Genomic DNA, 13,492 nt, shown 5'->3' with positions numbered 1-13,492 from the left:
TAAAGGGCAAGCATCCTCCCTTCCTTTTAGAAGAGTATACCAACACAGAGTGTACCCACTGGCCACCCCTTGGCAGTGCCAAGCTGACACCGTGCCAAATAACTTGTTTCTGGAGGGCAGGCAGAGTGCGGGGATTTGGGACACTGGGGAGCAGCTGCCGCTGTCTCATAGGTTACCCTTTATTTTGCTTTTGGAGCCAATGGCTGGAAAAACAAAGGACTTGGCCAGTCTCCTACCCCTGCTCCCCCAACCATTTCTTTAAACTGTAACATCTGAGATTAATAGCCTGCTTTTGTACCAGGCTCAGCTCCCTGGTTTAATCAAGAAAGGGGCTCTGGGCTTCTGCTCCTTTTCCTGAACTGGGCATCACAAGAGCTGGCAACCGTAAGGGCAAACCAAAACTGCGCGAGGCAGAGCCTGAGTACTAGACCAGCTGCGCCAACTGGAAGGAAAGTCACTTCCACACCTCTCTGAGGGGGATAATCTTTTCCAGTGGTGTCCATTTTGCAGGTTTAAAGCGGATTTCCCTATAGTTGAGGGCAGCCTAAATATCTGAGACTCAGGCCCCTTCCGCACAGCAAATGCATAACAGGTTGCAGTTGGGATGAAGTAACCTGTTTTCCTGTTTTCGCATTCGCATGCATCCCTGCAGGCAGTAATTTGAGCCTGATGCGGGTTGTGATCATGTCTTCGCACAAAAATGCATTTCTTTTTTAAAATTTACTTCCCACTGATGTGTAGCTATGGAAGTATGCACAAATGTAACCCCACAGTCCTGCTGACACGAAACGACTATCTGCACCTGTATGGCTATCTGCACCTGGATGGCTATGTGGATGTCAGCTGCAATGGAGGCAAATAAAGTGCCTCCTGCCTGGCCCTTTGCTTATGAGCACCTGCAACCTGGGATTTCTGCAAATACTCGTGAATAGCGCAATTCTAAAAAACAACAACAACAGGTTTTGGGGAAATAACAGGGGGCAGACTTGCTGTAGGGGTGGGATCTGTGCGAAGTGCTCCTCCAAAACAGGGTTTTTTTTACCATTCTAAGCCCATGTTTGTTGGATTCAGAGTCGGGCCAGATTAAGACAGGCTCCGGAGGCCGGAAACCATTTCAACTCTAAGAGGTCCACAGCATTACCCCTGCCTCCCACAAAAAGAATAAGGCAACTGAGTATTCTTGAGCACTGAGAAGCATTCCTTTAGGATCTGAGCCCCCCAAACTGAAGTTTATTGCGTTTGTGCATAAGGCCAGCACCGTCCACCACGTGGTAGCAGAAGCGCCTGTGTGCGTGATATGCCGTCGCGTGTGTGAAACCTCTGGCGGGTCGCGGGAGGTGGCTGCTGGGCGGGTCACGTTGTGGCCGCAGCACCCGGGCTAAGGTCAAGTTAATCCAGCTGCGAGCGGAGCAGGACTCGCAGCCGCTTTCCCTCCCTTTCTCGCCCCGCCATCTGCTCTGGATGCGCTGGGTGGGGCTAATCCGTCCGGTTCCTGACCTGCCAGAAGCGCCCGGCTGTACTAAGGAGCCTTCCCTGCTCGGAAGCTGCGGGGTCGGGGTGGGGGTGGGGGTGGGGGTGGGGGTGGGGACGGAGGAGGAGAAGGAGAAGCCACCGCCCCTCCCTCCCTCCCTCGCGCTCAGCCGCCCTCCAGCCCCTTTCCAACCAACTCCCCGCAGCAGCGGACGAGGAGCGACCCTCCGGCTCCTGGGTCCCAGGGCGGCTCCTGTCTGGATGCAGCGCGTGCAAAACAGGGGGGCGTTCTCCCTCCTTCCTGTCTCTCCTTCCTGGCCTGGAGTCGGAAGCCACGCCTTGAACTCCAGCCAGGGGGGACCTCTGGGAATGCACAAACATTACCTTCTGGGGAAGTGTGGTGTAGCGGTTAAAAGCAGGTGGATTCTCATCTGGAGAACGGGGTTTGATTTCCCACTCCTCCACCTGAGTGGTGAACCAGATGTGTTTCCACACTCCTACATCCCTGCTGGGTGACCTTGGGCTAGTCACAGTTCTTCGGAACTCTCTCAGCCCCACCTGCCTCACAAGGTGTCTGTTGTGGGGACATGAAGGGAAAGGAGCTTGTTAAGCCACCTTGAGCCTCCTTACAGGAGAGAAAAGTGGGATATAAATCTAAATTCTTCTTTTCCTTCTTCCTTGAGAGGCTCCGATGAAGTGGCAGTTAAAGGCCACAGGGCCGCCTTGTGGGGCGCAACCACCCAGGCACCCTGGCACAAGCCCACTGAAATCAATGTGAGAAGCCCTTCTGGGGAAATGCCCACCTGGATCTTGCCCTGTGTTATCTAACAGATGGGGGAGGGGCACTCTTTGGAACTCCCAAATCCGAAATATGGTTCACAAATCCCACTGGCCAGGCAAACTCGCAGTAGTCTGCACAGCCCGCTGCCAGGCAGGTTCTGCCTTGTGCCTCAACCGACCATCCCAAACGAGAGAACTTGGCGTGACTCTGAGAGGGAACCGAGCTACAGTTTAGGTTTGACAGGGAGCAGAGCCATTTGATGCGTAATCCCAGATTAAAATGGGATTAGCCTGCTCAGTGTGCATGTCAGAGGAGGTGTGTGCGCGGAGATACTGTCCCTGACTGGCAGAATGGGGCTGCGAAACTAAAGAGATGCCTCACAGTAGCCAAGTTGAATGCACTCTAGGTTGCATGGGGGCGGGGTGGTGGTGGTAGTGGCAGGATATGACCCCAGCAGCTTCTCCCCCCCCCCCGCCCCCTGAAATGGCAACCGCTGGGACCAGAAAGAAAACAGGGTACACAACAAAAAGGCTATCTGATTCCAAGGATTCTCCAAGGTTTAAAATAGTTTTGTGGAGCCATCTGCCCAAGCAAGGCGGAGGAAACTGCCCATAACCTGCCCAACCTCCTTCTCTCCCAAAGAGCACCTGGGTGACCTCCCAAGACATACAACATACTGTCTTGTCTCTGTCTGCAATTTAATAGCTGGCAAAGACTCTGGTGAGACTCCAAATCTTACAGTTCCTCATAGTGCTATGAATCCTTCTGTAAAAATGCCACCCGTTCTGGACTCCTCCAGTCTTAATTTGCTCTCCTCTCACTCATTGGCACTGTCCCAATTTAACACCCAGGGCTGGCAGCAGAAATGAGCCAAAATCTCTGAGGAACACCATTCTGAGGAACTGTGCATTCTTTTGTACAGAACAGAACCAACTTCACCTTAAGCAAACGGGAGGCAAGCAGGGAGAAACCATCAAATCCTTGTATGCACAAAAGCAACTCAGATCATCCGGCTGACAGAGCTTCCCCCCCTCCCCAATATGTTCTCAAGAGTCCTTCTGGCATACTGTTATCAGCATGCTGTGGGGCTTCCCTGTCCTCTCTTGGCACCCAGCATGTGTGCGCTTGCCTGCGTCTGAGCTGAGGCTGCCTTCGTGAGGCATGCAGGGTGGGAAAAAACAGACCTTTCAACCTTCCCTGCCAGCTTCCTGGCAGGGCAGTTTCAGTGCTGTTGTCCCAAAACTCTGGATCTGAATGTCTGGAACATGGAAGAGCTGAGAGCAGGATGACATTTCCTAAGTGCCTTTGGGCAAGCCAGTGGCAGAAAGGGGCCCCAAATATAGCTTAGAATACTCATGGAGCTCCATTCTGGGCTAAACCGCATTACTAGCTACCTCTCTTCCAAAGCATCCCGTAAGACACGCGTTCACATTTTTGCCTCTTCCCCCCAGTCTTTGCTGTTCTGGTTTCCTGCTTTATTCTAGTGGCCTAATTAAACATTCATTACCCTTCATGCTTCCCTGGTGCTCTTAATCTGGAGGAAGCTGAAAATTGTCCCTTTTCTGCAGACAAGAGCTAGGACACGCCCGCCCAGTTTATGTACGTAACATCATCCCCTGCCATTGGGTAACTTTGGCCCAAGGAACCAACAAGCAAAGCAACTATTATCACCTCTCCTGTGGCTCTTGGCCAAATACAGGGATTTTTCTACACCAGCAGCATGGTCTTAGATGAGCATTAGAGGAGCATAAATTCATGTAGATCTGCCAACTCTTGTGTTGTTTTTCCTGAGGCTCTTCCTTGGCAAGCATACTAGATTCTCCTGATCCCCAGGACACAAGGTAGAGCTACCAGGAAGTATTTTAATGGTAACTGTGGGTTCTGGCATAGATTTGTTTGTCTTCAGCAAATTAAATAGCTTGCCTGTTCCTCTTTTCCACTGCCTCTTGTTAAACCCTCCCCCAGAGCATGCACCTTTCTTAGATGTTTCAGAAGTCCACACGGTCACTCTGCCAGTCTGGTGGTTCTAGCGAAGCCCCATGCTCTCTGTACCCCCAAACAGGGCTCAGTGTGAGTTGTATATTCTAACATGTGCAGGAAGTACACCAAACTACTCTCACTGCAAGGCAGAAACCATCCGTGGGATAAAGATTCAGTGCACCTAATCTAAAATTCTGGAAAAGATCCACCAGTAACTATATAGGGCAGTTGCAGCGAACCTATGGCACTCCAGATGTTCATGGACTACAATTCCCAGTTGGCCATGCTGGCAGGGGCTGATGGGAATTGTAGTCCATAAACCTCTGGAGTGCCATAGGTTCGCCACCACTGATAAAGGGGCTCGTCAACTGTAGAGGCTCATTATCTGCCTCTGAGAAGCCAGTAGCTTTTTTTTCATCATTTGCACTTGGTGCTCAGAAGTAGTCTGCTTTTGACTATGGAGGTTCCATTCAATTATCACTGCTGAAAGCCATTCGTTGTTTTATCCCGCACCATCAATTTGAAAATTGGAGGAGGAAAGGAAATTATCCATTTACATCCCAGGGATGGAGTTTGGATTGCTGGATATAATGCAGAATGTAGGCTCTTTCACAAACACACATAGATTCAGGAAAACAAAAAAATAAATGCATGGAAGCTGCGTTGTTCACTTCATGCAGCCCCTTGTCACGTTAATATAACCCTCTGCATCCTAAGGACTTGCAGCAAGCCATTCTAGTCGCAAAGCCACAAGGATAAACCCAAGAGAATAAAATAGCCTGCCAGATCTAAAACCAAACAAAATCTCCACTCTGGGTTCCACTTTCTTAGCAACGAATACCAAAAGCCAGATACAACAAGGTCTGACATTGCTACTTAGGAATGCTTTGGACCAAAGGCTTCACACTGCCAAAATGTCTCAATACATTTCCCACATAGTAATATGGACTGGGATAGAATAATTTCCTCTTATGATGCAACAGAGGAATCCAGCATTCGAAGTTGGAAACCCTTTGACCCCACAACCATGTAAGTTAAGATGGGTACCTTGAAGTGTGACTGGAAAACAATGAAGATGCTGAAATGCTGGGATAATATACCCCGCTCAGCTCCTCCCAGCAAAGCAACTAGCTAAAGCAATCAAACACTCTTCCAGGACAGTCCCATATCTACAAGCCAGCAAGTAGTCTAGCTTTAAAGCTGACTACATCAAGAATGGCCATGTACCACTTGTTCTGAACTTGACAGAAAGTCAGAGATGCCTTCTCATGGTGAGCCAGCAATAAAACACTTGTGCAGATCACTTGTTGCTCTGAAATCCTTTTACCTGAATGTCGCTTTTTAGATGAGAACCTGTTCACCTTGCGCAGTCCACATGCTGCAGATCAGAACTACCACAATTATACCCTGGAGACAAATATATCCTCAGCTCTGTTTTCTAAAGACCTACGCCTACCCTCCCTCTTGCCAATCCATTTTTCTTTGGTATCCCAGCCATGAATGCAAGAGCCAACTCCACCTCTGCTAGCGCTTCCTTTGGCTTTGAAACAGGGACTGGGAAGTGTTTTGGATAATAAAGGAGAAGCAGAACCCAGCAGCTGAATCACGCCTGCTTGGATACTTGCTGGCTTGTGTAGCAGGTCTATGAAAACCACATGAACACATACTGAGTTGGACCACCAATCTACCAAGATCAGTATTATCCACTACGCCAGGTAGTGGCTCTTCAAGATCTCAGCATCAGGTATGTTATACTTTTCACTCGAGTTGATGGGGATTAAAGAGGAGGCAAAGCAGATGTTTGGCCACTGAGCTATGGCCTCACCCTCTGCCACAGGCAACCAGAATGGGCTTTACTGGGCTGTATGTGCAAGCTTGCCTAGAGACTTGGTATAAAGCAGGGTCTAAATATGTTTAAATAAATTAAAATAAATGCACCTTACTCCTCCATCGTGAATGTATTTTTCCAGTTCCTGATCTCTCATGCCAAGCAACTTTGTCTTATACATCACAAGGGACTTCCTCTCAGCTGCAAGAGATAGATGCTGCCTAAAGTCCCAACTCTGCCACCTGTCAGAGACAACGTTTGCATCTCTTTCTTTGCCAGCACTAAATACTTTGAAGTTTTCACAAAGCATAGGCAGAAAGAACCCCAGGAAAGGTACCAAAAGGGGTCCCAGAAGCCCCACGTAAGAACCATCCATAGAGAACACTGATGTTCCCAGCTATAATGTGTTATGAAGTCAACAGAGGTGCCCCAGAAGGACCAGAGTTACAGCCTCCAATGTGCTTATTTTATTAGCAACCATATATTTGTACAACTTTCCTCAATGTATATATTTTTCTAGAAGGACTAAATTGACCTTCCAGGTGGGTAGAGGGCTGCTGTGCTCACAAACCCAAAGAGTCTGGTGAAACTTTCAAGAGGGCCACATTCATTGGGGCAGGTACAGTACAGGAACCTTTATTAGGCACCAAGCATTGAGACAGGTACTTTTATGAGCGTGAACCCACTTTGGATTCCCTATATATACACTAAAACAACATTTCATACAAGGGAGAGAATAACAGTTTCTTTTGGGGACCAAGGCATGCGTGTGGCTCCCAGAAGTCCTGCAAGAGCAACCCAGGGGTAGGAGGGGCCCCAACCCAACTCTGGCAGCCCAAGAACAGTTGTTTGGTGGCTCAGTCCAGAAGTCCTGATTTCAGAGAGACAGAGCACATCCAGGTCAGTGTACACCTGGGGTGTAAGGGACTTTACGTGGTAGAAACTGAGCTCAAATCGGTATTCCACAGACACCCCAAGAGGATGGTTTGGAGGTCATTTACTGGGCAGAAGCAGCAGGTGCCAAGGGAGGTGACTTTGCAGCCAACTTATCCTTTAGGAGACAATCCAGCTTGGCTGGAGAGGTTTAAGGGGCCTCAGAGGCCAAACAAGGCTTTCGCTTGACCCTCCCAGGCACACCTTGAACTCACCCCCCCCTTCCTCCACGAGTCAAGTGGAAATGCTGGCAGCTGCTTGGAGGAAGGTGGGAAGGGTACGCTTGGGAGAAAGAAAAGTTTGGCAGCGACTCCAGGCCATCCTCCTCTTGGCTGGCCTCTCCCTTCGCTCCTCTCTCTGCTGAAATGCAGAAGCCCCCTTCCACACATGCAGAATAATGCACTTTGAAGCTGGAATGGCCAAATCTACTTGCAAACAATTGTGAAAGTGGACTGAAAGTGCATTATTCTACATGTGCGGAAGGGGGCTTCGGGGGCAAGGCTCGGAATCTGCGAAAGCCCCCCCCCCCCCCCCCAGGCCAGGCCCTGCTCCCGGAACCAGACATTAAGCCGTGCAAAGAGGCCGCTTGGCAGCCCCATGCGCCTCCCAGGCCCCAAGAGCCGCAGCCCCGGCGACGAGGAGGCGTCACCGCTGGGCGCCCGCCTCGCCGACGAGCAACCCAGCACGCCGCCTGCGCTATTCTCGGCTCCTTTTCAACTCGCTCAGCAAGCAGCCGAGACTGGCGGGCTGGCCGCGCTTGGGAGGGGTTCGAGGCCAGGCACCTGCTGGACGGCGTCGAAGGAGCAGGGCAGGTGCCGCGCCACGCTTCGAAACCCGCGGGGCCGCCTTTGGATGGAGAAAGAGGCCAGGCTTCCTGCAGGCACGCAGCCACTCCCCCCACCGTCGAGCCCAACTCATCTCAGCCGATCTGGGCACCTGCGGGACGGAGCGCGGCCAGCTCAGACGCCGCCTCTCTTGGAGGAAGCCCAGACACAACTAGGACCCGGAGTTTCGGCCTCGCTCGGAGGAGCCCGCGGCTGGATGGACGCGCCCCCGGAACCTCCAAGTTCCCTTAGAGCTCTGATGCCCACGTTGTTTCTGGTCGGTTTCCTTCGACGCGAAGACGCCAGGACAAAGCACACCTTGCATCGCCCCCGAAGTGCGGGGAGGCCCCCTCTGCTGGATGCCCCCTGGACGGCTGGCACCACTAGCCGAGATCCGGAGGTGACACTCCTTCGCCGGACCTGTGGCGCGCAGAGGAAGCTCGGCCTTCCTCGACGGAGCCCTGCCCCAGGCTCGGGATCACCCCCTGGAGTAAGGCACGGCTCTAGCAGTGAGGCTCCCAGGGCCGCTGCCCCCAACAGACGGAGCGGAACGAGGGAGTGGACAGAAGTGAAGGCAAAGAAGCGCGGCGGCTGCACAGGAGTGGCGCACAGCAGGGAGGGTCCCAGCGACCAGAGGCCGCCCCGTCCGTCCCCTTCCCCAAAGGCAACTGCAGCCACCTTCTCTTTCGCTCTCCCCCCCCGCCCCCCAGCAGGTGGAACCCCCGCCACGCCCGGCCGGCTCCTCCTGCCTCTGCTTGAGGCTCTCGGTCCTCAAAGGGGGCTTCGCCACCTCTCCCCCAAGCGTGGCGCTGCGGCTTCCCTCCACCGCCCAGGAGAGCCGCCGCCGCCGCCGCCGCCACTTACCGAGTCGGGCCTGCAACGGGAGCGAGGGCGGTCGCGCGGGGTGCCACTGCCTCCCTCCGGCGCGCAAACGGCGGCATCGACGGTACAGGCGGCCGCCGAGGGCGCGAGCCAGCCAGAGCACAGGCGCCTCTTGCACGCCGCCCCTCCCTCTGCCCGCCCCCTCCGGCGCGCTTGGGCTGGCTCTGGCCGCTCGGGAACGAACGAGAGCGGAATGAGCGAGCAGCGCGGTGACGAAGCAGGATTGGGTCGCGCCCGGCTGCAAGCAAGGCCCGGGGAGCGAACCTGGGGGCGATGGGGAAGGGCTGTCCGACCGCCTGAGGATCCGGCCCAAGCACCTGTCTCTCCGCATCCCCAGGATAGATAGCATCGCAGGCTGGCTGCGGACCGCCCACGACTGCTTGCTTTCCCAGGGAAAGATGCAGGTACTGGAAGGATCCCCAAAGTTCATCTCTGTGGGGCAGGGTGTGGCTCGTCAGGAGGAGGCGAAAGCCAGCCTGCTTGCACATGCTCAGACGCACTCTTTGAGAGACGCTAGCACACAGCTGCCAGGGATGAGCTCTGGTGTGCAGACAAGAATTCCAGTGCCAAAGAAAGGCCGCCCTTTCCCCATCTCTGGACTTGACCATTTTCAATAAATACAAGTTTGTATTCTTCTATATTGTCCCCTTCCCCATGGTCTGCTGTAGTAATTTGGACCCCAGCATATCTCGCTGCATTGCTCACTTAATATCTAAAGCAAAAAATGTCAGAGCGCAGCAAGAATACTGGGGAACCACCCCTTCTAACCTGGACTTTTTCTTTAAGATATTGATAAACCTAGGTACTAAAACGAATGTTAAGAGTCAGGAAATAAAAACCACCGCACAACCAACTAGCTGTAATGCAACAAAATCAAACCATGTCTCCCACTTATGGCTGGCTGTGCTGTGGTTATTCGGGGTGAAGAACACTTGCACCTGCTTTAAAGCATTCTTTTAAAGCCAAATCAAGCTCCTGAAAAACACCAGGGTTCAAATTACGTTCCTCTTTTTCTTCCTGTTTCGGGAAAGGGCAACCAGTCACATGTCCTCATTCCTCCTGGCTTCCCTGTTATCCAGGTAAATATCTATCTGTCTGGATAAGAGATCTGTTAACAAGAACCTGGATGGGCGGGACTAGCTTGATCTATTCAGAGCTTGAAAGGTAAGCATGGTCAGAATTCCAGAGTTGCTACACAAACCATCTCTGTTCGTCTTTTGCTTTGACAACTGTACAGGGTTGCAATAAGTGGACTGCAATTTGGCACTTCACACACACAAGATAATTAGCAGGCAAAGGAAATGCCAGAAAAACTCTACTTTTGAGCAAGAAGGAAGGCAAGATCTTAGCTTGATCTGCAAATGTTGAGTTCATAGAATCTGAGATGCTGTGCCAAAGCTGAGCTCTTTGAAAAGCCTTCATTCTCCTGCAAGAACAGAAACTTCCAACTACAACAAGCACGTCCTGTCTTTTCCCATGACTGAAATCATATGCACGTTGCACAGGAATCATATGCACAGGAAAGTAGTAACACAGCTTTAAACTCAGTTTCCTGCATGGCCACCCTCAACAGATATTCAGAAAGCACGGACTTCATTTTGATTTTCACAATAGATCAAGAAGCAGCAGGACAGTTTAACTGGAGTCAGCAGCTTGCATGTTTTGAGTTGCAATTAAATTTGGATCTAAAAAGACAATAGGGGTCCCCAATCAACACAGTATGCCAGTTCTCAGCACATCAGCCTGGTTGAATTCTAACTTTGGGACTTGGGGCCCAAGGCTTTCCACTAGAAAGCAGAAGATTGAAGTCGTAATAAAAAACACACTAACAATAGCTGGGACTGAGATGGAGAACCCAGGGCCAGTAGTCTTCACTTGAGCAAAAGTGGATCTCATACTATCTTCACTGGAGCCATGTTGAATCTCATACTATTGTCACAGCCTGCCTCGAGTAGTAGGTGTCTGGCATTGTGAAGGGCATCAGAGCAGATAGGAGACAGACAGATTTGCCCCATGGGATACAGCACACCAGGAAGACCTACTGAAACCAGCCAGGCTTACAGGATCTATAGAGGTGTGGCTCTGACTTGAAAACTGTGCAGGTGGCTTCTTACAAAAGGATCATCAACAAGAAGGCTATAGATTCTGAAGGAATTCGCCCTATCCAAAGGACCAAGGAACCAGAACTTCGTGGGACTCACAACCTCTCTGCCTTTGAGCACAGCACACAGATCCTGGGCCTTGTCCACTCACAGCGTGAAGAGCCAAGGGCCTCAGCTCCAAGGCCAAAGCCTGTCCAGACAGGCTGCTTGGTTAGTAGATCCCTGCTGCTGCGTGTTCACAAAGGAGCTTCAAGGGAGCTCATCTAGGTCTTTAGGTCACCTTGGATTAAGGGGGCCCCTGATCCAGGCCCATGAAATATATAGAAGAGGGCCAGAAAAATGGGCTTTTCTATAGCCCATTTCAAACATTCAGAGCAGTTTGGGGACTTGCCTGAGAAATAGAGAGAGAGAGAATGTGTTGAAATAGTGAACAGCCCCAGACAGCTTTCTGGATCCACCCACATCACCCTGTCCTCCGTTGCTTATTTGCTAGGGAGAAAATCTCGCCATGAACATAATGTGTGAGCGTAGGCTCTGCGCGGTGGCACCTTTTGCTCTCACATCGGACTCTTGCTCTCTCAAGCACTCCTGCCAGCACAAACTAATCAATCCTTTGCTCCTAGAAAATAACAACAACCACTAAGGCCCACTACCCTCGCAAAATGACCATCCACTTGCCGCAGGCCTACCCTACCTTCAGAGGAGACCAGGCCCAGCTTCAGGCAGGTTTGTCCTTCCAGGAGGCGCCATCCTTGATGCTAGCATCTCAGCCTGACTGCTGCTTGTTGCCACCGTTACTGACAGTCTCTTCCCCCTCCCTCCCTCCCTCCGCAGCCGCGCCTGGGATGAGCAGAGCAGCGGCAGCTGAACGGAGCAGAAGGGAACCGATAATTTGCGGCAGCAACGGAGTCAGCCAACAGCTCCCTCTTTCTCTCTGGCTGCCCAACTAATGGAAAGGGTGGGAGGGAGGGAAAATCTTTGTGCAGATGCCCCCCCCCCCAAACACACTACAGTCAGACAGTCCTCCAATAGCCAAACTCATTTCCTCCTGATTGTCCAGGAGGAGCATCCCCAAGGAAGGAACACTTTGCCACAGTGTGTACACATACAGAAACGCTAACACCTTTAATCAGGATGAGGGCAAAGCAGGGCAGGAATCAGGTGGTGGCATCTAGCCACTGAGAGGATTGTGATATTACACTGGTGAGCTTCTCTTTGACATAATACAGTCCTCCCAGTGGCTGGATGTGGGGAGGGAGTGAAATGTCCCCCCCCTCTACCAGTGTGCCTTATGCTTGTGGGCATAATCCCATCCCACTGCTTTTCATGTATAGCACCAAATTGTATTTCGATTCTTAGACCTACCGGTATTTGTTTATATATACCTCACTTTTCTTCCCAATGGGAATCCAAAGCAGATTACAACAGTGTTCTTTCTTCCTCCATTTTCTCCTCATAACGACAACCCCGAGAGGTAGGCTAAACTGAGAGAGTGGCTGGCCCAAGATAATCTAGGAAGCTTCCATGCCAGGGTGTGGAAGTTCCAGTCTGATATTCTAACTATTACACTACACTGGCTTTCTAAGAAGCATCATCGGATTAATTCAATGGACAGTATTCACCATGGAAACTACTACCCTTTCACATGCCTAATTTGAGTGGTGAAAGAATGGCCAAACGTTGTCAGCTTCCCCTCTTTCTGGGCGTGATACACTTTGTATTTTCATGACACATGCCCCAGAGCAGTGATGGCGAACCTTTTTGAGACCGAGTGCCCAAATTGCAACCCAAACCCCACTTATTTATTGCAAAGTGCCAACCCGGCAATTTAACCTGAAGGCTGAGGTTTTACGGTAGTTTAGAAAAAAACGGTTGGCTCTCTCTTCCACCGCCCCACCCGCTCAACCAGGGGCCAGCCTGCTGTAGGATCCAGCAAGTCCCACGCCCACCGCTCTGTGCCTCTCTAGCATCTCTGCCCCCTCTGTGTCCCCCCCCCCGGACAGCAGCCACCCAGAGCACTGGCACCAGGCCTGCCAGCTGAGTCCTCCCTGCTCACCACGGTGTGCACACGTCGTGCTCAGTGGCCCAGGCTAGCCTAGATGGGTGTGTGTATGTGTGGGATTTTCCACCCCCACATGACGAACTCTATACGTGCATGCCCACAGAGAGGGCTCCGAGTGCCACCTTTGGCACCCATGCCATAGGTTTGCCATCACTGCCCTAGAGGCCACAGATTGTGAGCTGAACTGCCCCTTAACTGGCACCACCCACCCTTTTGTGGCACAGCCAAGGTGATTAGGTCTGTTAGGCGCTTTGAGCATTCTTTTTAAACAGAAAAATGTGATATGAATAAATAAAAGTAATCAAAGAACAAGAACTTCTCACCTCTGACGCCTATTTCTAGGCAGTGCACATCCCATCTGAAGATAACATTTTTGGATGCCGTGCAGGACAGCAGAGCCGCAATCACATGGCTTGCTAAGCTCCACGAACCCACTGGAATGTTCTCCCCTTTGTCCCCTTTTCAATGGGCCTGGATTTGATGCATCGTTGGTGCAATTCATTGGGCAAGTCTCCTGCACAAGCCCAAATGAGACAGAGCTGTACAGCAAGAGCGTGCATGAGCTCTGCTCATTTCAACTTCATCGATCACTTTCACTGTTCAACAGATTTTGTTAAGAATATATCAGCA

At 51.5% G+C, this 13,492-nt stretch overlaps 1 protein-coding gene across 6 annotated transcripts in view; it reads right to left on the bottom strand.

The window, feature by feature from the left end:
* Positions 1-13,228, bottom strand: part of DMTN (dematin actin binding protein) — a 40,562-nt gene extending 27,334 nt beyond the window's left edge. For 2 of the 6 annotated variants that reach the window (XM_048512941.1, XM_048512946.1), the window contains exon 1: positions 8,681-8,828. The gene's annotated coding sequence lies outside the window, so the exon portion shown is untranslated. Of the gene's footprint in view, positions 1-8,680; positions 8,830-9,015; positions 9,035-11,494; positions 11,628-13,185 lie in introns of those variants that run through there. The other 4 variants (XM_048512943.1, XM_048512942.1, XM_048512944.1 and 1 more) reach the window with 4 other exon arrangements.
* Positions 13,229-13,492: the final 264 nt, after the last annotated feature.

The sequence above is a fragment of the Sphaerodactylus townsendi genome, linkage group LG12, assembly GCF_021028975.2.
Source record: "Sphaerodactylus townsendi isolate TG3544 linkage group LG12, MPM_Stown_v2.3, whole genome shotgun sequence".
In the NCBI taxonomy this organism is placed as follows: Eukaryota; Metazoa; Chordata; class Lepidosauria; order Squamata; family Sphaerodactylidae; genus Sphaerodactylus; species Sphaerodactylus townsendi.
This window is presented reverse-complemented; position numbering and strand designations above follow the sequence as displayed.